Raw genomic sequence first — 27452 nt, forward strand, 5'->3', positions numbered from 1 at the left:
TTCATTGCACACATCCTTTACCATGATATATATAATTTCAATCATATGCATTCCCAATCATGCACAGGCATAAGATGGTAAAAGTTCACACAGAGGACATAGTTTACCTTACTGTGCGTGTATCTAAAACCAGTCCTAGCTGGGCCAGCCCATTGCCTGCAGTTCCTGGATAAGCTTCGGGCTATGTCTGATGTGGAAAGAACACCAATTAAAATTAAGAGGCTACTCGTACCCAACCCCTAGCGACTTATCTCTCCTCCTCCTGGACCACAGAGAAGGGAGCCCAAAGCACTATTCAGTTTCTCTGGAGCACTCTGCATTAGAATTCACTGCTCCTTTGTAGTATACATAACCTTTACCTCACTCGGCTTCTGGGGAAAATGCCTTGCCACTTGTGTTTCTTTAGTCCTTGAACAACACTCAAAGAGCCTGGAATCGCTAGATCCACATGGAGATTTCCAGTGAGGTGTGTTTGTATGTGTGCTTGTGTTTGCTTATTTTCCGGTAGAAAAAAAAGATCACCTCTTTTTCATTTTATTTATCTAGTTTTTCCTTTTCCTGAGAATTCACTGTGGGAAGACCCTAAAAGGTAAGGGGTATATAGTTATTGTAGAGTTAATCATGAGTGAATCTGGTCAAAACCCACAGATTTAGGTTATCCCAAATTCCTAAGTAGCTATTGATTTTATGAAGTTTCTTCTGTAGTAAGCAATAGAACAAAGGATATTATAAAGCAGGGCCTAAACACATATGGACACAGACAAGTAGATCATCCCGACAGCGCAGTCTCTACAACAGGACTGAGATGTTCCTCATGAACTCTCGCCTTTGGGTTGGTGAAGCACTATGCAGTAGATTGTAAGAGCATGCCAAGAGGAGGCTGCAGTTTCCTTTGAGAGACTGTGGAACTCAGGAGTAGATCATCCACAGCTTAAGGGACAGGACTGGAGTGACCCTCTTTCTGGGCTTGCTGGCTCAAGCAAGTGGAGGCGTCTTGGTGGAGGCTGTAAAGGTCTATATGTATGGCATCTGCCAGGTTGCTATGTGCCTTGCCAGAAGGGATGTTTATGTAGCAGAGTCAAAGGTTTCCCTACACTTGGCTGTCTCGGTTCTAAGTGCAACAGATGGTTATTTCATCTCATCCACACTCAGATTTATGCAAGTTTCATGTGACACTGTTTTCCCAGTGTCTGAGGTTACTACCCTTAGAGTAGGAACAAGAAAGTGAGCAGAGCCCTTGTCAGAAGATGGACATGGCAGTTCAGTTTATGCATATAATAACTTTTAATTGCAGCAAATGAGGAGGCAGTCAGGCCTTGTGGCAGTAAAGGGCACCAACATCAGGGCAAACTCTTAGCTGGACATATGTTTACTGCAGCCCCTCTGTACCTGGGCTCTCCCGTATCTCACAACCTACACTTCCTATGTCTCAGGAACACCTGGAAAGGTGAAAGCAATTACATAAAAAGACCCATGGCTTCCAACATAGAGTAACTTAAAAGCCTAAGAGAACTGTGACACCACACCCTGCAAGCTAGTTTTTTTTTTTTTTTCAGTCGTGACTTTGGCAAATTCAACACTTTCTACTGGAACCCACGGCAGTCTGATACACAAGGGCTCATGGAGTACACACAAGTAGCCTAGTATGCACAGCTAGGTTTACCAGATGGCTATGATCAAGAGTGAACAGGTTCTGGTCACCTAAGCATTCTCTGATTTTAAAAGAAGAGGAGGAAGGAGAAAATGTCAATTTCATACAGGCAGAGATTGAGGTAGAAATAAAAGTTCTGCCTCTGCCTCCAATATTTATTCTTTTTTTTTAAATAAAATTGATTTGGATCAGTTTGAGATAACTGCCGGGAAGGGAACATTCCCCTTTCAGATATGTCACTTGTTTTTGTTTCTGATATGGTCTCAAAAGGAACATTGCTGATGTTTTACTGTGTGACATTGTAGTCCTAGAAGAGTTAAAATAAGAAACTACCTGCTTAATCTGCCAGAAAACACACGAGAGGAGCAATCAGCTCTACAAAGAGTTGCTGGGAACGAGTACGCCTGGCTGCTTTAGGCCATGCTGATTGTCAGTCTTTCAAAATTCAAGTCATTACCAGATGCTGATCTACTATAATATTGTGATATTTTATCTGATTACACTTACCTGATTGTGCCTTATCTGCTATTTGCCTTCCCATTCTTCCATGTATATTAAATGCAGGTGCTTTTATTATTCTGAGAGCTAGAGAGTGTTGACTGCTCTGAATATAAATGGGGATATTATATCATTAACTTGCTCTGAAAGCAGGGCCATTCACTGTGTAAATCACATGCAAGGTACCTGCTGGAGACACAATAAACCATAATGTCTTGAGAAAGAAAGCAACGTGGAATGGATACGGAGATAAAAATTTAAGGCATTGTTAAAGAAAGGTAATCTTCAAAATCCTATTTGGTTCTTTCAAACTAGCGTTTGTTGATAATACAACCTTTATATTAGAAACTTTTTTAAGTTAGGAAGAAAAATCTTCTGGGAAGACATCACACCATGGGATACTGTCACCAGTGGAAATGGCACAAAACTAGTAACAATCCGTGGTTTAACTGAGTTAGGAGAACACTGCTAGTGCACCGGTCTAAGCTTTTAGAGGAACGTTCTTTGATTTGTCAAATACATTCTTATTTGGATGTGTTGCCTGGACATCACGAACAATGGCCAAATGGTGCCAGCATTTTCAGACATTAAAAGGTGAGAAACTTAGAATCTGGCTGCAAATTTCAAAGGAAGCAATATGCAGAGAACTGTGGCAGAACTGAGGCAACGTCTGACTTCCAACGCTCTGAGGTGACAAGCTCTGCTCAGCTCCCACTGTAACAGTCTTGCCAAAACTTAATCTACAGTCACTTGAGTTTCAGGAAATCTATTTTCAGAACAGATGTGATGTGAGAGCTGAAATGAACCGCTGCCCTCTGGTGAAGAGAATATCCGGTGGCCTGCTCCTCCCCTCATACAGCAGATGGGAGACGCAGCAGTGGCCACGGCCACATTCCTTACCTTCTCACCCTTTCACTGACAACGTGACAAAAGGCTACTAAAGGCCTGAGAGTATGGCTCAATGTTGGGCTGGCTGGATTCTCAGAATTGCAAAACCCAACCATAAAGCTGAAAGGCAACTCAGTGGAGGGTTTGCTTTGGTTCACTGTGAGGGTATAGTCCATCACGTGGGACAGGCAAAGTGGTGGAGGTGTTCCTCAGCTGTGACTCCTTACTCTCCACACTAGGACGAAACAGGAAATAAAGCAAGAAAGGCTGGCACTTGACTTGGTTTCTCTTCTCTTCCTTTTTGTTTATTTCAGGGCCCCTGCTCATGAAATAATGCTACTCTCACTCAGGGCAGGTCTCTCCATTCAGGTAAGCCTCTCTGGAAACACCCATCTAGACACATTCGGAGGTCTGATTCCAGATGATTTCAAAATCAATCATGTTGACAACTAAGATCAAGCATCATGCTTCCTAGGACACAAGCTATAGTCTTAGCCTGAAAGAGTGAGCCAGTCACATCATTTCAGATCTGGAGGTAGAGACGACAAGTATGAGGACCACTGGGACCATGAGGAGGAAGGTCACCTGTTCATTTTCCTCCAAGGCTGCCTGTGTGAAGAGGCTCCTGTGCAAGTGCTGGCTGTTACCCAGAAATGCGCAGGCCATAACCTTACCTGAACCAACTATGTTAAAGCAAGTGAAGGTTGCCTTTTGATCAAAAACATCTTAATATTATTAAACTACATGCCAGAAGGCAGAATGTATCTTTAGAAGATAGTCTGGTCTTTTCAACAATTATATACTGGCATACATTTTCTCAAGAGAGATATTTAATAGGATTTTTGTGATCTTGTTAAAATATTTGCTCCTAAATAAAAATAATTTTAACTGGGTATGATTTTATACTTTTTAGAATATCTATTCTCAAAAATCATGAAAATCAGTGAGACAGAAATGAGGAAGAAAAGAGCTATGTCCAAACATTAAAGCTATAATTTTTTAACAAAGGGGAATGTATGCCTAAGTCACAAAAGACATTAAAGTTTAAAATTTCTGCTCATCAAAAGACACCATGATGAAGATGAAGGAGGACTGCAGAGACACAGAAGCTCTGAAACGCTGGCGAAGGCGTATCTGGTAAATGAGTGCTGTCCAGATGGGAAAGAGCTGTGATAACACAACAGAAAGACAAGTGGCCCACTTAAAATGGAGAAAACTCAGAATCAAAAATATATATTCACCAGTGACCACATAAAAGCACATTGGGGAAATGTAAATTAAAACCAAGTGGAAAGGTGAGAAATACACTAAAAGAGAAAGATACACTTCTACAGTTTTGTTCCCTAGCATTTTCTTTCTTTCTTTTTTTTTTATTATTATTATTAACTTGAGTATTTCTTATTTACATTACGAATGTTATTCCCTTTCCCGGTTTCCGGGCAAACATCCCCCTAACCCCTCCCCCTCCCCCTCTATGTGGGTGCTCCCCTCCCCATCCTCCCCCCATTACCGCCCTCCCCCCAACAATTACGTTCACTCGGGGTTCAGTCTTGGCAGGACCAAGGGCTTCCCCTTCCACTGGTGCCCTTACTAGGCTACCTATGAGGTCAGAGTCCAGGGTCAGTCCATGTATAGTCTTTGGGTAGTGACTTAGTCCCTGGAAGCTCTGGTTGGTTGGCAATGTTGTTCATATGGGGTCTCAAGCCCCTTCAAGCTCTTTCAGTCCTTTCTCTGATTCCTTCAACGGGGATCCTGTTCTCAGTTCAGTGGTTTGCTGTCCCTAGCATTATCTGAACCTAGATTATTCTACTCTAGATCCCCAGGCTTTTCTAGCTGAGGGTTCCAGACTGAATATTGCTTTCTTCTCTCACATTCACAGTTAAGAACAGTATGTCTAAAACACATCTGAATCAAACTGTCATTTGTCTAGTTTCTAGAATAAAGGATTCTTGGTTCAAAGTAAACAAAACCTTACGACCTCTCCCTGGATTTCGAAGAGAAAGCATTTGGGCACTGGTTCTTTCATGCTCCTCTTTAGGTTTGGCAACCACTGTGCTTATTATAATACAGCTTGATATATGCAAAAAAAAGTATTCTGTGCTTCATATTGTTATACACAGAGTCAGGGTCGTGGTTAGGATATCTAGAATTAGGAGGCAGCCATTTGAAGAGAGATTGTTTATCACGGGACTCCACACCAGGGATTTGGAACCCCGGGAGGATTCTATTTTGTATCTCAGTTGTGTCTGCAAAGTGCTCAATGCACGCAGTTATGTGCAAGGCAGTCGGGAGGCTGAGATGGGGCTCAACTGGTAAAGTGTTTTCCTTGCATGCATAAAGCAGTACTCAGAATTACCTCAATCGGGTGTGATGGTAAATATCTCCAATCCCAGCACTTAGAAAGCAAGAGGAACAGAAGAAGTTCAAGGTCATTTCTGCTATATAACAATTCAAAGCCAGCCTGGGTACATGAGACCTTGTCCAAAAACAAAAGGGAGACGTAGCTCATATTTCTTATCCTTGCACACTCAACTTAATGCATAAAGATCAGCTTCCACTATCTAGTTCTTTTTCAATGTCAAATTTTCCTCTTTTGTTTCTAGATACTTCTTCAGAACACATCTACTGTGCATATAGCCCAAATCTGCTCTAATAGCCTGAATGGTGTTTTCATTAACAAACACAAGAAACGTCCAGTCCAAATAAAAGAAGCCAATGTTTCTACCTTCTTCCTGATAAAACAAATTCTTTCAGGAGGGATGGTGCTTAAGGGAAAGCTGTACACTATCAGAAAGATACTTAGCTCACTTTATAGTGCTGTGAGGCCATCCATCACACTATTTCCCAACTCACTTTTTGCCCCTGTGAAGTGATATTCCCAATAAACAGTCTAAATGTAAAAAGATATAAAAATTATCCAAATGTAAAGGGTTTTCCAAACACACAAAAATATCTAGAAAAAGCACTACAAGGAGGAAACTGCTGTTAAACACTTAAAAATGGGACACACGGTGTCTGGGGAGGTAGCTCATCAAAGGATGGGGACTTGTTTTGAATCCCCAGTACCCATGTAGACGCCTGGACATGGCTGTGCATACCTGTACCCTTAGCATAGTGGAAGAGAGACAAACTACTCCCAGGAACTCAAGGCCTACTCAATGTAGCAAAACCCTGCCAGCTTCTGGTTCAATGAGAGATCCTCTCTCAAAGCTACCAGTAAGGCAGGAAGCAATAAGACACACAGATGTTCTCCTCTGACCTTTACATGTGAAGTGTGTACAACACACACACACACACACACACACACACACACACACACACACACACACACACACACACACGTACACATACATATGCAAAATGTGACACAAATGTTTAACTATTTAAACTTTTCTTTCTTCCTTGACGACACCTGCCAAAGAGCCAATCACTGATCATATAGGTATCTCCTGACATTTCATTCACTGTCTTTGGACATAGAAAAGAAATCATTTGCATCTGAATTTCACTTGAAAGTTCAATCACACTAACTCCATTTTGGATCACCTCCTTGTTTACTCCGAATTGGAAATGTGGGCAGGTTCCAGGGAAGGAAACAGGAAGTCTTAACACTATTAAGTTGGAGTTTCTGTGGAGCACTTACCAGAGGAATGGGGCAGGGCAGGAGGGACTGCTAAAATGCTATAACAGCCCATGTTAGAGTGAAGCTTATTAAGACTGTTCCAAAGAGAGGTGAGGAATGAGAGAGATGACTCCACAGTTAAGAGCACCGCTTCTCTTTCAGAGGATCCAGGTCCCAGTCCCATCACCTACATGCTGGCTCATAGCCATACGTAGCAAACACAGCTACAGGGTGTCCAATCCCTTCTGGCTTCCACAGGCTACCAGCTATACATGTGATATAGAGACATTTATGCAGGCAAAACACCATACACATAAAAGAAAGAAAGAAAGAAAGAAAGAAAGAAAGAAAGAAAGAAAGAAAGAAAGAAAGAAAGAGAGAGAGAAAGAGAGAGAGAGAGAGAGAGAGAGAGAGAGAGAGAGAGAGAAAGGAAGGAAGGAAGGAAGGAAGGAAGGAAGAAAAGAAAGAAAGAAAAAAGAAAGGAAGGAAGAAAGGAAGGAAGAAACGAAGGAAGGAAGCAGGCCAGCAGGCAGGGAGGGGAGGAGGGACAGACAGAAGGAGGGTAAAGAGGTTTAAAATTCCTTCATGCAAGAAGCTTGTTGAGTTTCAGGAAGTAAATGATTCTGAAAATTCAGGAAGTCCCTGAAACTGACAAGATGCACACCCATCTCCCCACGGGTCCTTGGCGGACGTTGGAGATCTGCCCTTGACTCTGAGAGCAAATTAAATAGTAAAGGCAGTTTAGAGACACTATCAGACAAGACGAGCTGCCTAGAAGAGAGTCAGGTCAGCTGAGCTACCTGGAAAAAACACTCTCCTACCCACGAAGCTGCCTGCAAGTTGTGCAACCTGCTCTAGGTTTTTAGGTTTGTAACCATGCTGAGGTAGGCTCTTGATGATGCAACTGTCTTTGTCATTTCTTCTTCAAGTAACCCCTCATGCATATTTCTGTACATAACCCCAATAAGACTTACTAGTTCACTAGATCTTACTGGGATCAGTACTTTGGTTTGCTGTCACATCTGCCCAGTAATAGTGTTGAACAACAAAAGCTCATGTGTATGCTTTTATGTATGTATGCTTTTATACACATTAGCTGATATACACATAGGACATGTCACAGAACATAGCCTTATAAATATGGCTAAAAATGTCATGAGACTGCCAACTCTTTTTTTGGTGTTTCTGTTGTTGTTGTTGTTGTTTGGTTTTGGTTTGGGGTGTTTTGGTTTGGTTTGGTTTGGTTTACTTTTGGTTTTTGGGCGTTTTGGTTTAGTTTTTCAAGACATGGTTTCTCTGTGTAGCCCTGGATGTTCCAAACTTGCTTGGTAGACCACTCTGGCCTCGAACTCACATAGATCCGCCTGCCTCTACCTCTGCCTCTGGAGCTGGGACTAAAGGTGTGCTCCACCATGCTCAGCTACTGACAAATGTTTTAATGGCAGCGTTTTGAGGGTCATCAACAAAGCCTTTAGCAAGTTCTCATCCCAAGACAGCACGTCAAATTCAATTCACTTGAACAGTCATAGCTAACGTGTATGATGGCATGGAAAGGTGATTTTTTTTTTTACCTAACAGCGTAGGATGCTCCTCCCTGCTCCCCACTTATAGTACAATATGTCTTCCTATACAGTGCTCAGCTGCTGAACTATTAGCCTTTGATGTAAAAAGCCTACCACATTTACTGATATCCAAGCGTCTAGGTTAGAGACAAGGGCATCCTTAAAAGTTATAAGTTGAGCCGCTATTTGCTTACAGACTAACTCATCCATCTCCAGATTGATCTCCGCCAAATTCTCCATGATTCTGTTACTCTGTTATTTATGAGAGGCCGTGCCTTCATGTTTCAGAAATTACCAACCAGTCAGCACGGATGGGTATGTATTTATCTTGCTCACTCGGTGGCGAGAAACATACATAATAAATTCTTAGGAATGTTATCTCTTTCATTTAAAGTGAAAACAACTGCTGCATTATTGATTGGCTATAGAATCTGTTCACAGGTAGAAGGAAATACCACCTGTTAAAGATGAGAAGACTTCAACACCTCTGAGTTTCCAGGATCAGACAAGCACTCATGTTTCAATCCCAACATCTGGGAGGCTTTGGCAGGAGGCTCATGTGTCTGAGGCTAGCCTTTAGCTACAGAGAGTGTTCCAGGCTAGCCTAAGCTACAATGAAAAATTCATGACACATGAGAATTAAAATAAGAAAATGTGAAAAAAAATAAAGTGTTTCATGACTAGAAACTGTCCCTGAATACTCTTCAATTATTTTAATTCAATTAATTTTTACAGGAAGATGGTAGTAGATCATTGCCTACCTGTCCATTTGATTAAAAAATAAAATAAACTTTAAATCTGTGGTTCTCAACTCTCCTGATGCTGTGACCCTTTAATACAGTTTCTTATGCTGTGGTGACCCCCAACCATAAAATTATTTTGTACTGTTATGAATAATAATGTAAATATCTGATATGTGACCCTCCCAGAGGTGTCACAACCCACAGGCTGAGAACCTCTACTTTAAATGAACTTACTTACTATACTTTTATACTTTATGGTAGACCTTACTAGCATCTGCCTTTGTATTATCAAACCATCATATAAACATTATTTCAAAGCATAAAACAGAACTGTACATTCATTTTCTATTTTTTCTTCTTTTTTTTTTTTGCTGTTTAATAAGGGCCAAAAGTTGTTACTATTACAAGCATATCAAATCTTATTTAATACTTAAAAAAAAACCCAGGATGTTAGTATACTATGTTATCATCAGTAAAGAAGTCCCAAAAGAAATTTTTAAATGTTATACCAATATAAACTACCTCTTTTTGAAAAACTATTGAATAGGGAAAACACTCTATTAAAAGAAACAGGGGTGGCCAAGTAGCTGTTAGGTAACGGGCCACTGACAGTTTTAACGAGGGTAAACATTTTCTTGCATAAAGACGAAGTATAAATGAATAAAGAATTGTAATAAGCAATGCATTCTATCAAGCAAATAAAGTGGCCTTTGGTTTGCTGAGACTCCCGGCTTGAACTTGTGTTGCACCGCAGGAGAAATCATTGATTATAGGTGATCAGTGCATCATTCAACCCCCATCAGAAGAGATTCTTCTTGAAACATGTAAATTAACAAGGAGATCCACAGGCAGACAATGTGCAGGACGAGGAAGTTTGGAGCATTCAGTTCTAAAAGATGTCTTCATCAAACCCTCGCCTAGAGGCTCTGGGATCTAACTAGAAGAGGAGGCAGAACGATTACAAGAGCCAGAGATGGTGAGTGACTCCAAGGAAACAGTGTCTTCCAGACAACAGGACTGATAAACATATTCATGCACAAACACTGGGACAGAGCACATGAGACCTTGGGACGGTTTGAGTATACTTGGCTCGGGGAGTGGGGCTATTAGGAGGTGTGGCCTTGTTGGAGTGGCTGTGGCCTTGTGGGAGCAAGCGTGTCACTGTAGGGGTTGGGGAGGCTTTGAAATCCTCCTCCTAGCTGCCTGGGAGACAGTCTAGCTCTCAGCAACTCCAGTGCCATGTCTGCCTGCCGGCTGCCATGATTCCTACCATGATGATAATGGACTGAACCTCTGAAAGTGTAGGCCAGCCCCAATTAAATGATGTCCTTTGTAAGATTTGCCTTGGTCATAGCGTCTCTTCACAGCAATGAAACTGTAACCAAGACAGACCTGTACAGGTTCAAAGTCCTAGCATGAAGAAGAGGAGGTGAGTACAAAGTCCCACTCCTAACCCAGAAGGTATTTTATTTGCAAATTGATAGCTGTTGGGAAAGGGAAAATCAGTTTTCTCCAATGGAGTGTCACTGGTTAGTTATATCAACCACACTGCAGGCCAGGTCCCACGCCCAGCGATAATTAATGGACCCCCACAACACAGACTCCATGGTTTTGGGTTTTTGGTGGGGGGAGGAGAGGAGAGGGGAGGGAGCAGTGGATGCTTTTGTTTTATTTTGTTTTATTTTTGTTATATTAATCTTTTGTTTGTTTTTCAACGTGTGGGCTGGTTTGGAGAGAGAGAGAGAGAGAGAGAGAGAGAGAGAGAGAGAGAGAGAGAGCGCAGAGAACCTGAAGTTGGGTGGATAGAGAGATTGGGGGGAGTTGAGAGGGACATGGTCAAAATATATTGTATGAAAAAAATGATTGAAACCTAAATTTGAAAACAATTCTTTGCTATGGGGATCAGGACAAAACCAGGGTAAATGGAATCTCCAGATCTGAAAAGAGTGAGCTTGGCTCAAACATTTTAAGATTGGAATAACCTCCTTTAAATCAGAAATTTAAAAAAAAAATCAAGAAAATCTGCATTGAAGACAAACTCTGGTGTGTAGTCTAAAGCAAAGTTACACACATTATTCTCTTGGCTACATACAAAAGCCAGTGTGACAGCTTCTGAGATGGCTCCCAAACACCCATCTCCCCACGGGTCCTAGGCGGACGTTGGAGATCTGCATTCTGATGGCGGTTTACAGGCGCTTCAGGGGAAATTTAATTTGTGAAGCTGTGACGACTACCGTGATCCAGAATCTCATTGCTTCTCTTCTGTTTCAAAACCTGACGATGTATCTCCCTTCCAAATATAACCTAAATATTCTCATTCTCGAATCCAAAAATCAATACAAGAAGATAAATAAACAGAATGCAAATAACCCTGGAGTTTCTGGAGGGCTAACCATGCCTATTGTGTAACAGAGATGGTAGTAAGATATCTGTTCAATTTACAGTACCTGGACATTAGAACTAGTAAAGATATAAGGACAGCTATTCTGAGCATGCTTAATGAATTTATCTGGATAAATGAAGTGACAGGTATCTCAATAAAAACATTAGAGAAAAAAGAGCCAAATGGAGATTTAATAATTGAATTATACAATTTGAAATACTTTAAAGGATACCGTATGGGATTAACAGAAAGACTGAGATAAAATTGAGAGGAATTAGTCAAGTTTTTAAGATAATCTAGCAAATTATCTAATCAGAACAAGAGAAACCTTTTTATTTTCAACAAAGCCTTGGGGATCTTTGTGACAATGTCAAAAGGACTAATGCACAAGTAGCTAGAGTTGCAGAACACAAAGAGACCAAAAATAAACCCAATATTATGGCAGTAAAAAACATGGCATACGTCCACAAGAGAGTAGCAGCTTATATACCAATGTAGTTAGGAACTATGAAGGCCAGACGACAGTAGAACGGCATCCCAGTGCTAAAAGGAGGCTACTCGGGACTTTATTCTAAGTGGAAATACCAAAAATGAAGGAAGTTCTACTTCTGGGCAAAACGGAGTAACAGGAAATGGATTTGCTCATCCTCAAAAACAACCAAAACCCAGAATTGCAGAAATGATAGCCGCAAATCTTCCAAATGTGACCTAAGAAATAAGGTGACAAACCTAAGAATCTCAGTGACCCCAAATGAAAGAAAACGCAGCAAGCCACAGTGCAGTCAACTTATCCAAATTAGTAATGAATTAGTGAGATGTTAGTGTTTCTAGATGATGCGGTACTGACTGGGGCTAGATACTATGAAGTACGGATACATGTGACAATATGAACATTTGAACAATAAATCAAAAAGCCAGACACAAAGTCAGGAGCCTATTACAGGCTCCATTCATATGAGCTACTCCAGGTAGGCAAGTCTAAGTATAAACATTGCATCAGTGTTGCCGGGGGCGGAGAAAAGTAAGGAGGAAGGAATGTTCATGAGGAAAATGCATCTTTTTCAGATTATGATGATTTTCTGGACTCAAAGACAAACCATAAATCTGTAAGGGCTACTGAACTGTACACCTTTAAAGGGTGAACTTTACTTACGTGGATGGCATAGCAACAAAACGTCGAGGAAGGATTAAAGCAACAGAGATACACCGAGGAGCTCTGCTAGCCCAACGCACTTTGACTCCACCAGGATATTGTAAAAATACCAGACTGAGAAGTTATAAATTTGCAAAGTTATAAGTAAAAGAACTGCATTTAAATGTTTTAAATGTAACTGCTACAGAAGGTTCGACAGCTATTGTTAAACTCTCACATACTTCCCTACCAGCTGATAGAAAGAAGCTGTCTCTTGGCTGATGACAAAGAAAGACAGAAGATGAATCACTGCTGGGGGAAACCAATTTATTTAGTCCCTCTGAGCAGGTTATTTATGACTTGTCAACACATGCTGTTAGTGCAATTAAACATCGAAATCTGAAATTCTCTCCTCTCTATAACCCCACCCTTTTTAAAAGAATAGACAAATTTAGAACATGGAACTCGTATTTTGAGTTCCTTGTGCTTTTGTTATTTTGCTGTGGTGCTCTCGTACACCTGAGATAGCCTCTGCTTTGACTTGCTAGATTTAAATGCTTACAGAGATGACTGTGAAAACATACACAAGCACTGTCCACTTCAAGATAGCACAAGCCCTCAAATTTAAAACTGGTAGAATCCTCATTGAAAGCCCGAACAGCAAACTGATGGCTAAGGAAAAATATGGTTACTTAACACTGCGTGAACAAACTCTTGCAAATAAAGTATTTGCCCATACTTACTATGTGAAAAGCACATTATGAAATTCCACTTTGTCTAGGCCTCCAAATCATTCACGCATACACAAAAATCTTATTTATATCATAAAGACCAGACCTATAATAGCAACTATTTCCATGGGAAATCTTTAAGTAGAGCAAGAGAGTTGTAAGCAATATTTGTTAACTCTGTCACTTAGCTGCCAGATTTAACAGCCTGTCATTCCTGCTGATGTTCCTCATTGAATTTATACCTTTATTTATTTGGAATTTTTCAAGATTTATTTATTCACTTTATATCCCAATATCAGGCTCCCCTTCTCCTCCCAGTGTCCCCTCGTGCAGATCCTCCCATTCCAACCTCCTCACCCCACCTAGCTGGAGTTTTTGTAAAAGGGAGAATTGATTTTCTTTTTAGATTTTATGCATACAAATGTTCTGGCTGCATGTATATGTGTACGTCACATGTGTCCCTGGTACCTAAGAAAGTGAGAAAAGGGCATCATATTCCTTGGAACAGAAGCTACAATGGTTTGTAAAGCACCACGTAGGTGTTGGCAACCAACCTTGGGTCCTCTACAAGAGTAGCAAGTGCTCTTAACCACTAAGCCACCTCCTCAACCGTTTTCTGTTTTGTTTTTGAGATAGGGTCTCATTATTTGGCCTGACTTTCTTGGAGCTCATTATGTAGACCACACTGGCCTTGAACTTAGATTCACCTGTCCCTACCTACCTCCTGAGTGCTGAAGTTAACATTATGTTTGTCTTAGTTAATACCTGAAAAGCACCAAATCCAGCTGACTAGTTCTGGGCCTCTAGGAGCTTCCAGTGATAAACATGTTCATGAAATGACTAAGTACCAAAAGTGCACAATCCCTTTCTTTTGTGCTGTTGTTTCAGAATCCCATTGTTTGCAGCAAACTCAGAGAGGGTGGTTGCCACCAAGACTCAATTCAAATCCAAAACATGTAAATGTGTATGATAATGTGTTTTCAAATAGTTGCCTGAACATTAGGCTTTTACTTAGTAAATCAAGAACAGAAGCTTGAATGAAGAAGTCTCCCCAACAATACACTTTTTTTTTTCTTTTCTTTTTTTCGGAGCTGGAGACTGAACCCAGGGCCTTTCGCTTGCTAGGCAAGCGCTCTACCACTGAGCTAGATCCCCAACCCCAACAATACACTTTTATAACAAAATCTATTTGCCAAAATTGCTCCCACTTACTTCATCAGAAACACCAATTATCATCCAGTACATGTTATGATACTTGCAGTGAACAGCACTCCTGTGAATGCTGTCTGCCCTTCTTTCCAAGAGCCATCATCATCATACTGGCGTGGCTTTCACTACCAAATGTCACTTCTCCCTGCTGTGGGTGTTTCCTCTGTGGATCTCCCAACACCTCTCACCTTCCACATTCACTGAACCGGAGGATTAAGCAACCACAGTCAGCAAGTGTTTTAGGATACTAAGACTTTGTAATGTCTTAACTATATGCAGGTTATCTTGATACCTTAAGGATATCAACCAGCCCCGTGGTTCTCTTATTTGTGAAAATGTTTTCTCTCCAGATTGTAGCATTCCTTTTTTGTTTTATTTCTTATGTACTTGGAAAATGGAGTCTCATATATGTATCCATATGTGTGTGGATACATGTCGTTGGATAATTTGCATAGGGAAAAAGTGTGCATACCATTAATTTAAGTAACAGTATAACTTAGAAATAAGAAAAGCATTACAGCTATCAAATTATTATATCTAGATAGGGCTCTGCCCAATAGTATTCTCTTTTGTCCATGTAAGTTACAAAAATCCACAATATTTCAAAAAAAATTAGAAATTAATGAAACAAAGCTTTTCCAAAAAATAAAAATCTTCCACTTCAAGATAAGTGAATATTCATGCACTTTTGATAACTGAAACCCATTTGTGGAAGGTAGATACAAGGAAGAGAACTACATTTGAGTAATTACATGTATTGAAATGATTGTGGGCTGAAAAACCCTTAGATTCAAATAAATATTAAAAATGAGTGTAGTCTGTTAACACAAGCCAATTAAATGCAACATTTGAAACTAGATCTCATCTAATAAAATAAACAAACAAACAAAACAAATGTGAGTGCTGGAGAGATGGCTCAATGGTCAGGAGCACAGCCTGCTTTTGCAGAGGACCAGACTTAGATGCACAACTGCCTGTAACTCCAGCTCTGTGGGGATCAAACACCTTCTCCTGGCCTCTGTGGGCACTGCGCTCAAGTGCTCAGATCCACACTCAGACATTAACACATATAATATAAAAAAGGAAAAAGAATTCCTGGGCCCAAAGTCTATGAGATATCTCAGTAGGTAAAGGCACCTGCCACTAAGTCTGATGAGAAATCCCCTGGGGTTGAAGGAGAGAACCAATTCCTACCAGCTGTCCTCTGACTCCACAGACACAAATAAATATAATTAATTAATTTTTTAAATCTCATTTTGGTTCTATGATTATAAAATTTCTGTATAAAATTAAAAGGCAAGTTTTTAAATTCATAAAACTTTACATGTTTTTAATTATATTCTTCTTAACAAGGATATAAAGGTCCTTGTGGATGCACATGTGGGTCTGGGTAAACATGCACATATATTTTCAGGAATGTGGAAGCCAGAGGTCACACATTCACCATGTTTTGAAACACAAAATCACTCATAGGCCTAGGGATTGCCAATTAGACTAGGTTAGGCTAGGCTGGCTAGTCCCTTAGGCTGACCTCTAGTTTTGCCTCCCCAACACTGAGATTACAACCTGCATCAGCTTTTAAAATATGGGCTTTGGGAAGCTAACTCAGATCCTCATCCTGACTGAGCTAACTCCCAGCCCCTTTCTTAATATTTACAAATTGGGAATACAATGAAGTTTTTTAAGTTTTTATCCATTCTTTATTCACTTTACATCCCGATTGCAGCCCCTCCTCCCTGCCACCCCCCCATAACCCTCCATCCCCCTTCACTTCTTCTCTAAGAAGGGGGAGGCACGCTCTAGGTACAAATCCACCGGTCACATCAAGTCTCTGCAGGACTAGGCACATTCTCTCGCACAGAAGCCAGACAAGGCAGCCTAGTTAGGGGAACAGGATCCACAGGCAGGTAACAGAGTCAGGGTCAGCCCCGCTCTAGCTGTTGGGAAAAACTCGAATGACCAAGCTGCACATCTGCTACATATGTGCTGGGGACCTAGGTCCAGCCCATGTATGCTCTTTGGTTGGTGGTTCTGTCTCTGGGAGTCCCCAAGGGTTCAGGTTAACTGACTCGGTTGGTCTTCCTGTGGAATTCCTATCCCCTCCAGGTCCCACAATTCTTCCCCCAACTCTTCCAAAAGTTCCCCCTAGCTCCCAGAAGTTAGACAGTCAACAAACCAAATAACCCAATTAAAAAATGAGGTACGGAGCTAGAGAATTCTCAACAGAGGAATCTTTAATGGCTGAAAAGCATGTAAAGAAATGTTCAATGTCCTTAGTCATCAAGGAAATGCAAATCAAAACAACACTAAGATTTCACTTTACACCAACCAAAATGGCTAAGACCAAAAACTTAAAGAGACAGCCCATGCTAGTGAGGATATGAAGCAAGGAGAATACTACACCATTGCTGGTGGGAGTGCAAACTTATACAAACACTCTAAAAATCAATCTGAAAATTGGGAATAGCTGTACCTCAAGACCCAGCTATACCGCCCCTGGTCAGAGACCCAAAAGGTGCTCCGCCATCCCACAAGGACATTTGTTCCACTATGTTCATTGTAACTCTATTTGTAATAGCTAGAAACTGGATCCCTCAACTGAAGAGTAGATAAAGAAAATGTGGTTTATTTACACAATGGCATGCTACTCAACTATTAAAAAACATGAAATTTGCAGAAATGGATAGAACTAGATTAGCCTGAGTAACCCGAAAGGATATGCATGGTATGTATTCACTTATAAGTAGATATTAAGTTTTTTTTTCAATGACCAATTAAACAGAAAAGGTGAGCCTGGTGGTGGTGGTGGTGGTAGCAGCAGCAGCGGTGGTGGTATATGCCTTTGATCCCAGCACCAAGGAGTCAGAGCGGGAATCTCTGAGCTTGAGGCCAGCCTTATCTACAGGGTGAGTTCCAGGACAGCAAAAGCTGTAGAGAGAAACCCTGTCTCAGTGAAAAAGAAAAGTGAAAGATAAGAAAACTCAGAAGGAAGGAGTTACTAGTGGAGTGAGGAAAGGGGGAAAAGCACATAAAATGGCTATTCAGAGAGGGCGGCTTCAAAGTAGGCTAGTGGCTAACTACTCACCCTAAATTTCTGTTCCTAAGTTCGATAAGCTCTATACTCTGACATACCAGTCAAAATTTTGTTTTCTAACAACTGCTCAGAAATAAAAGGCAAGTAATTTCAAACCAATTAGCAATAAAATGTGTTCAACACTGACGATTTACAGATTTACTGTTAGAGAAACTATAATTTGAAAGTTCCTGGATTTCACAACAATATGCTTAATTAGAAGTTAATTTTGAAGGTTCAAAACTACATCAACAACATGTTTATCCTTCATTAAGGACTAGCAAGCTTTAGAAAACAATTAGCATTGGTCCGTGAAGCAGTAGAGTCATGAAAACCAAGACCTTAGATTGTCAATTGTCTTGTCCCCAGTCTGCAACTGGTAGAGGTGCATTTCATTTACTCAACAGAGAAACTTGTAAGCTACATGAGAGATTTTTTTGACACAGACTAAAATTCATGTCTGACAAAACAGATTTTCAAGTCAATTTTCCATCTACAGACTGAAGGGGAAAGATGAATCTTAAAGTGGGTAGTGATGTTAACTGTATGAACAGGCATTACATCAATCAGAGGCTGACCTCCACATGTAACCATGCAACAGTTAGTCTTTCTCTCCATTGACTCGAGCAGCAATCTGATAAACTAGTGTCAAACAAAAACTTTTTCTTACACACTGCATAAGTACTCAGTTTACATAGTTTAATGTTAATAGCAGGGAAGAACTATAAATATGAAATTTGATAAGAATATACAGTATTTTAATGTTTAAATTTAGCTGCAACTAAGGGAACACAATAAATGCCTTTTCTCTTTCTATACATTCCAAAGTTTTTGTAGAAATAAAAAGGGTTAATATCATAAGTAAAAGTCCCCATACTCAAATTATAATTTGCTATCTTAGTGTTATTGATATATTATTTTCTTCTACATTAACTATTAGCAAAGTCTTGCAAAAAGCTATTATATCAATGTTTATCAATAAAATAATCACTCTGAAGATATCTTTTTCACTAAGAGAGAGAGATTTTAAAAAATATGTCAGGGGCTGGGGATTTAGCTCAGTGGTAGAGCGCTTACCTAGGAAGCGCAAGGCTCTGGGTTCGGTCCCCAGCTCCGAAAAAAAAGAACCAAAAAAAAAAAAAAGTATGTCACACTTTCCTCTTCAGTCAGAGAAGGTTTTGTTTGGTTTTTAGTTTTCCAACTATGTTATCATATGCCTACAAACATTAAAGGAAGCAATATAAATATATCTGGTGATCCTGAATATTACATAAGAAATCAAACCTTGTTTTAAAATTTCACACTAAAAGTGTTTACTTTGGGCAGACCTATTACAAGATTTCTTGATCTTTTTTGAACTTTGATAAAAAAAAAACATATTCTATATAGAGAAGATATGCTAAATAAACAAGTATAAAAATAATGTACTTTTAATTCTATTCATTCATTTAATATTTTAAAGGAATATTAAAATATTAGTCCTTTTAAATCTATAGTTATAGGTTTTAAATCTGAAGCACTTTCTACTTTTATAATCAAAACACCTGCTTGCTGCCTCACTACTGTTGAGTCTCCTATCCCTATTCCTTCCTTCCCTATAAGCTGCCTTTTCCTTCTCCAGAAGCTTGCTTTTCAGATCTCCCAGACAGGCCCTGCACCTCTGGATCCAAGGCTTTCCTTACTAGCTTCCCATAAACTCCTTGCACCAACTGCCAACTTACTTGGAGAGCACATCAGAAGGCAGAAGAAAACAGTCAAGAGTGTGCCTACTCTTGGACAGTATGTGAAGTCAGTAGTCGATTCTCACAACAAAACTAGGGCTACACCCTGCAGCCTGCAGTACCAGTTCCACAAGAAAACACAACAGCTCAGCCCTCTTACAACATAATCCCTCTCCCGAACACCGTTTATGCCTACATTGCAAGAAGAAATGTTATTAGAGCAAAAGAAAGATGCACTTAACAAAGTAGTTCAGATACACAAGTCTCAGGGTGGAAAAAAATAACTCACAAACACACATATACACACACAGAGAGACACACAAGCACACACAAACACGCATGAACAGGCCCAGGAACATGTATAAAAACTGTCACACCCAAAAGTCACTCCCAAGTAATACTGTGGAAGATCTTCCAGACAGACCTTGAAAGGATGATTTTAACTACGTTCAGACAACTCAGAGAGTTTACAAAGACACTTCAAACAATGAGCCCAGAAATGTGGAGGCCACTCCAGGGTAGAAAAACAGAATTCAGTAAAGATAGGTAGAGCTGCTGAAGAAAAGCCAAACTGAAAGGGTGCTGGAAATGAAGATGTCAGGTAAATAGGAACTTGGGTGGATGGCCTCACCAACAGAAGGATTACGTGAGAAACATTACTGAAAGACAATGTGGGGAACCAGACCATTCAGTAAAGCCTGATTTAAACATTTTTTTAAAATATGAATGGGACACAAAAGAGCTCTGGGATACCATAAAAAGACCTAACCTTCAAAGTAGGTGCATAAAAAAGGACACTAAGACCACAGTGAAGATGTAGAGACATTTTCAGGAAAATCAAAGAAAATTCAGAGAGACGCCTTTAGGTACCAGAGACCTACAGAGTTCTGAATAAGACTGGACCAGAGAAGAAATTCCCCACAACATATTACAGTTAAAACATTAAAAGCACAGAATAAACAAAGGACCATGACGCTGACTGCATACATGTACCTCATATGACTGTCTCCTGAGAGGATCAGAGGTTGCCCTACTAAGATGAAGGTCAGTCTGAGGTCCAAGCTTGACCAACACGGCTGACCAGGACATAAGTTCCATCCTGGAACCACTACCTTCTAGACACAAATATTTCATGTCAGGTTTAAAAGGAAATATTCACAAGGTAAGAGCAGCAAGATCTCTAGGAAGTTAAAAATGTAATCTTTCTTTACTACAGAGAATACTGGGAAAGAAAATTGAGAAAGTATGTGAGAAAGAGGAAGGAAAAAGTTGAAAACTGAAAAAAAAAAATGAATTTTAAATCAGATAACCCAGTAAGACATAAAGCCACAACAGAGAACACTTACCCAAGAAGTAATACTTTAAAAACTTCCCAAAGCTGAATGGCATGAAAATCCACACCCTGACACTTCATCAGGCAATTGCAGAACAGAGGACAAAAGATCAGACTCTGAAAGCTTCCAAAGGAAGAGAGACAATACACATTAAGGATCAAAAATCGGTGACAAATGGACTCTTAAGAGCTTCAGAGTTAAGCTGACAGGCATGGCATGGTGCTTCTGATGACTTGAAGTTTATATTCCTTTCCTCATAAAGTTTTGTTGGTAAGGCTTGTTCAGAACTGGGCCAGAATGAGTTACGTCAATGACCCAAAACATTATATTGCTCATGCTGTCTTTAAAAGGAAGCTACCAGGGGGAGGGAGAGCTAAACCTTCAGAGAGGCAGACAAGCCTGGGAAACCAGAAGTGACTGCTCCCTGCACACACATCTCGGACGCCAGAGGAAAAAGCCAAAGACCATCTGGAACCCTGGTGCACTGAAGTTCCCGGAAGGGGCGGCACAGGTCTTCCTGGTTGCTGCCGCTGCAGAGAGCCCGTGGGCAGCACCCCACGAGCGAACCTGAGCCTCGGGACCACAGGTAAGACCAAATTTTCTGCTGCAAGAAAGCTGCCTGGTGAACTCAAGACACAGGCCCACAGGAACAGCTGAAGACCTGTAGAGAGGAAAAACTACACGCCCGAAAGCAGAACACTCTGTCCCCATAACTGACTGAAAGAGAGGAAAACAGGTCTACAGCACTCCTGACACACAGGCTTATAGGACAGTCTAGCCACTGTCAGAAATAGCAGAACAAAGTAACACTAGAGATAATCTGATGGCGAGAGGCAAGCACAGGAACCCAAGCAACAGAAACCAAGACTACATGCCATCATCGGAGCCCAATTCTCCCACCAAAACAAACATGGAATATCCAAACACACCAGAAAAGCAAGATCTAGTTTCAAAATCATATTTGATCATGATGCTGGAGGACTTCAAGAAAGACATGAACACACTTAGGGAAGCACAGGAAAACATTAATAAACAAGTAAAAGCCTACAGAGAGGAATCACAAAAATCCCTGAAAGAATTCCAGGAAAACACAATCAAACAGTTGAAGGAATTAAAAATGGAAATAGAAGCAATCAAGAAAGAACACATGGAAACAACCCTGGATATAGAAAACCAAAAGAAGAGACAAGGAGCTGTAGATACAAGCTTCACCAACAGAATACAAGAGATAGAAGAGAGAATCTCAGGAGCAGAAGATTCCATAGAAATCATTGACTCAACTGTTAAAGATAATGTAAAGCGGAAAAAGCTACTGGTCCAAAACATACAGGAAATCCAGGACTCAATGAGAAGATCAAACCTAAGGATAATAGGTATAGAAGAGAGTGAAGACTCCCAGCTCAAAGGACCAGTAAATATCTTCAACAAAATCATAGAAGAAAACTTCCCTAACCTAAAAAAAGAGATACCCATAGACATACAAGAAGCCTACAGAACTCCAAATAGATTGGACCAGAAAAGAAACACCTCCCGTCACATAATTGTCAAAACACCAAACGCACAAAATAAAGAAAGAATATTAAAAGCAGTAAGGGAAAAAGGTCAAGTAACATATAAAGGGAGACCTATCAGAATCACACCAGACTTCTCGCCAGAAACTATGAAGGCCAGAAGATCCTGGACTGATGTCATACAGACCCTAAGAGAACACAAATGCCAGCCCAGGTTACTGTATCTAGCAAAACTCTCAATTAACATTGATGGAGAAACCAAGATATTCCATGACAAAACCAAATTTACACAATATCTTTCTACAAATCCAGCACTACAAAGGATAATAAATGGTAAAGCCCAACATAAGGAGGCAAGCTATACCCTAGAAGAAGGAAGAAACTAATCGTCTTGGCAACAAAACAAAGAGAATGAAAGCACACAAACATAACCTCACATCCAAATATGAATATAAAGGGAAGCAATAATCACTATTCCTTAATATCTCTCAATATCAATGGCCTCAACTCCCCAATAAAAAGACATAGATTAACAAACTGGATACGCAATGAGGACCCTGCATTCTGCTGCCTACAGGAAACACACCTCAGAGACAAAGACAGACACTACCTCAGAGTGAAAGGCTGGAAAACAACTTTCCAAGCAAATGGTCAGAAGAAGCAAGCTGGAGTAGCCATTCTAATATCAAATAAAATCAATTTCCAACTAAAAGTCATCAAAAAAGATAAGGAAGGACACTTCATATTCATCAAAGGAAAAATCCACCAAGATGAACTCTCAATCCTAAATATCTATGCCCCAAATACAAGGGCACCTACATACGTAAAAGAAACCTTACTAAAGCTCAAAACACACATTGCACCTCACACAATAATAGTGGGAGACTTCAACACCCCACTCTCATCAATGGACAGATCATGGAAACAGAAATTAAACAGTGATGTCGACAGACTAAGAGAAGTCATGAGCCAAATGGACTTAACGGATATTTATAGAACATTCTATCCTAAAGCAAAAGGATATACCTTCTTCTCAGCTCCTCATGGTACTTTCTCCAAAATTGACCATATAATTGGTCAAAAAACGGGCCTCAACAGGTACAGAAAGATAGAGATAATCCCATGCGTGCTATCGGACCACCACGGCCTAAAACTGGTCTTCAATAACAATAAGGGAAGAATGCCCACGTATACGTGGAAATTGAACAATGCTCTACTCAATGATAACCTGGTCAAGGAAGAAATAAAAAAAGAAATTAAAAACTTTTTAGAATTTAATGAAAATGAAGATACAACATACCCAAACTTATGGGACACAATGAAAGCTGTGCTAAGAGGAAAACTCATAGCGCTGAGTGCCTGCAGAAAGAAACAGGAAAGAGCATATGTCAGCAGCTTGACAGCACACCTAAAAGCTCTAGAACAAAAAGAAGCAAATACACCCAGGAGGAGTAGAAGGCAGGAAATAATCAAACTCAGAGCTGAAATCAACCAAGTAGAAACAAAAAGGACCATAGAAAGAATCAACAGAACCAAAAGTTGGTTCTTTGAGAAAATCAACAAGATAGATAAACCCTTAGCCAGACTAACGAGAGGACACAGAGAGTGCGTCCAAATTAACAAAATTAGAAATGAAAAGGGAGACATAACTACAGATTCAGAAGAAATTTAAAAAATCATCAGATCTTACTATAAAAACCTATATTCAACAAAATTTGAAAATCTTCAGGAAATGGACAATTTCCTAGACAGATACCAGGTATCGAAGTTAAATCAGGAACAGATAAACCAGTTAAACAACCCCATAACTCCTAAGGAAATAGAAGCAGTCATTAAAGGTCTTCCAACCAAAAAGAGCCCAGGTCCAGACGGGTTTAGTGCAGAATTCTATCAAACCTTCATAGAAGACCTCATACCAATATTATCCAAACTATTCCACAAAATTGAAACAGATGGAGCCCTACCGAATTCCTTCTACGAAGCCACAATTACTCTTATACCTAAACCACACAAAGACACAACAAAGAAAGAGAACTTCAGACCAATTTCCCTTATGAATATCGACGCAAAAATACTCAATAAAATTCTGGCAAACCGAATTCAAGAGCACATTAAAACAATCATCCACCATGATCAAGTAGGCTTCATCCCAGGCATGCAGGGATGGTTTAATATACGGAAAACCATCAACGTGATCCATCATATAAACAAACTGAAAGAACAAAACCACATGATCATTTCATTAGATGCTGAGAAAGCATTTGACAAAATTCAACACCCCTTCATGATAAAAGTCCTGGAAAGAATAGGAATTCAAGGACCATACCTAAACATAGTAAAAGCCATATACAGCAAACCAGTTGCTAACATTAAACTAAATGGAGAGAAACTTGAAGCAATCCCACTAAAATCAGGGACTAGACAAGGCTGCCCACTCTCTCCCTACTTATTCAATATAGTTCTAGAAGTTCTAGCCAGAGCAATCAGACAACAAAAGGAGATCAAGGGGATACAGATCGGAAAAGAAGAAGTCAAAATATCACTATTTGCAGATGACATGATAGTATATTTAAGTGATCCCAAAAGTTCCACCAGAGAACTACTAAAGCTGATAAACAACTTCAGCAAAGTGGCTGGGTATAAAATTAACTCAAATAAATCAGTTGCCTTCCTCTATACAAAAGAGAAACAAGCCGAGAAAGAAATTAGGGAAACGACACCCTTCATAATAGACCCAAATAATATAAAGTACCTCGGTGTGACTTTAACAAAGCAAGTAAAAGATCTGTACAATAAGAACTTCAAGACACTGAAGAAGGAAATTGAAGAAGACCTCAGAAGATGGAAAGATCTCCCATGCTCATGGATTGGCAGGATTAATATAGTAAAAATGGCCATTTTACCAAAAGCGATCTACAGATTCAATGCAATCCCCATCAAAATACCAATCCAATTCTTCAAAGAGTTAGACAGAACAATTTGCAAATTCATCTGGAATAACAAAAAACCCAGGATAGCTAAAGCTATCCTCAACAATAAAAGGACTTCAGGGGGAATCACTATCCCTGAACTCAAGCAGTATTACAGAGCAATAGTGATAAAAACTGCATGGTATTGGTACAGAGACAGACAGATAGACCAATGGAATAGAATTGAAGACCCAGAAATGAACCCACACACCTATGGTCACTTGATTTTTGACAAAGGAGCCAAAACCATCCAATGGAAAAAAGATAGCATTTTCAGCAAATGGTGCTGGTTCAACTGGAGGGCAACATGTAGAAGAATGCAGATCGATCCATACTTATCACCCTGTACAAAGCTTAAGTCCAAGTGGATCAAGGACCTCCACATCAAACCAGACACACTCAAACTAATAGAAGAAAAACTAGGGAAGCATCTGGAACACATGGGCACTGGAAAAAATTTCCTGAACAAAACACCAATGGCTTATGCTCTAAGATCAAGAATCGACAAATGGGATCTCATAAAACTGCAAAGCTTCTGTAAGGCAAAGGACACGGTGGTTAGGATAAAACGGCAACCAACAGATTGGGAAAAGATCTTTACCAATCCTACAACAGATAGAGGCCTTATATCCAAAATATACAAAGAACTCAAGAAGTTAGACCGCAGGGAAACAAATAACCCTATTAAAAAATGGGGTTCAGAGCTAAACAAAGAATTCACAGCTGAGGAATGCCGAATGGCTGAGAAACACCTAAAGAAATGTTCAACATCTTTAGTCATAAGGGAAATGCAAATCAAAACAACCCTGAGATTTCACCTCACACCAGTGAGAATGGCTAAGATCAAAAACTCAGGTGACAGCAGATGCTGGCGAGGATGTGGAGAAAGAGGAACACTCCTCCATTGTTGGTGGGATTGCAGACTGGTAAAACCATTCTGGAAATCAGTCTGGAGGTTCCTCAGAAAATTGGACATTGAACTGCCTGAGGATCCAGCTATACCTCTCTTGGGCATATACCCAAAAGATGCCTCAACATATAAAAGAGACACGTGCTCCACTATGTTCATCGCAGCCTTATTTATAATAGCCAGAAAATGGAAAGAACCGAGATGCCCTTCAACAGAGGAATGGATACAGAAAATGTGGTACATCTACACAATGGAATATTACTCAGCTATCAAAAACAACGAGTTTATGAAATTCGTAGGCAAATGGTTGGAACTGGAAAATATCATCCTGAGTGAGCTAACCCAATCACAGAAAGACATACATGGTATGCACTCATTGATAAGTGGCTATTAGCCCAAATGCTTGAATTACCCTAGATCCCTAGAACAAACGAAACTCAAGACGGATGATCAAAATGTGAATGCTTCACTCCTTCTTTAAATGAGGAAAAAGAATACCCTTGGCAGGGAAGGGAGAGGCAAAAATTAAAACAGAGACTGAAGGAACACCCAATCAGAGCCTGCCCCACATGTGGCCCATACATATACAGCCACCCAATTAGACAAGATGGATGAAGCAAAGAAGTGCAGACCGACAGGAGCCGGATGTAGATCGCTCCTGAGAGACACAGCCAGAATACAGCAAATACAGAGGCGAATGCCAGCAGCAAACCACTGAACTGAGAATAGGTCCCCCGTTGAAGGAATCAGAGAAAGAACTGGAAGAGCTTGAAGGGGCTCGAGACCCCAAAAGTACAACAATGTCAAGCAACCAGAGCTTCCAGGGACTAAGCCACTACCTAAAGACTATATATGGACTGATCTGGACTCTGACCCCATAGGTAGCAATGAATATCCTAGTAAGAGCACCAGTGGAAGGGGAAGCCCTGGGTCCTGCTAAGACTGAACCCCCAGTGAACTAGACTATGGGGGGAGGGCGGCAATGGGGGGAGGGTTGGGAGGGGAACACCCATAAGGAAGGGGAGGGGGGAGGGGGATTTTGCCCGGAAACCGGGAAAGGGAATAACACTTGAAATGTATATAAGAAATACTCAAGTTAATAAAAAAAAAAAAAAAAAAAAAAGGAAGCTACCAGAATAGGCGTGTCATCAAAATGGGAGCAAAAGCTAAAGAGGAAGACAGATTGCTCTCAAAATGGAGATCCAATGTGAGAGGTATAACCAACCAATCAAGATCATCTCCCAATAGTGAGTCATTCAAAGTGCCAAAAAGAAAACGGAAAAGAAGGAACACAATCCAATGTGTCTCTGAATCCAATTCAGATTTATATTTAGGTCTCAGTTAGTGTCTGCTATACAGAACCCTCAGAAACTGAGGCAATAAGGCAATCAATCACATTACTCCAGAATAACTGCAAAAACAGGACCAAAGAAGGTCCCATACGCAAGTCACAAATCCTGCTGGAGAGTAATTATACAGACAAACTAATGCAAATACCAAAAGCTAACTTTAGCA

At 40.2% G+C, this 27452-nt stretch overlaps 1 long non-coding RNA gene across 2 annotated transcripts; it reads left to right on the forward strand.

Annotated features, from left to right (window-relative positions):
- The first annotated feature begins 378 nt into the window (after positions 1-378).
- Positions 379-4187, forward strand: LOC120102920 (uncharacterized). Of its 2 annotated transcripts, none has more exons than XR_015620980.1 (3): positions 379-466; positions 3352-3406; positions 4105-4187. It is a non-coding gene; the product is annotated as an uncharacterized LOC120102920 (long non-coding RNA). The 2 variants fall into 2 exon arrangements; XR_015620981.1 differs by lacking the exon at positions 379-466 and adding an exon at positions 547-589.
- The last annotated feature ends 23265 nt before the right edge of the window (positions 4188-27452 follow it).

This window comes from Rattus norvegicus, chromosome 5, assembly GCF_021556685.1.
Source record: "Rattus norvegicus strain SHRSP/BbbUtx chromosome 5, alternate assembly SHRSP_T2T, whole genome shotgun sequence".
NCBI lineage: Eukaryota > Metazoa > Chordata > Mammalia > Rodentia > Muridae > Rattus > Rattus norvegicus.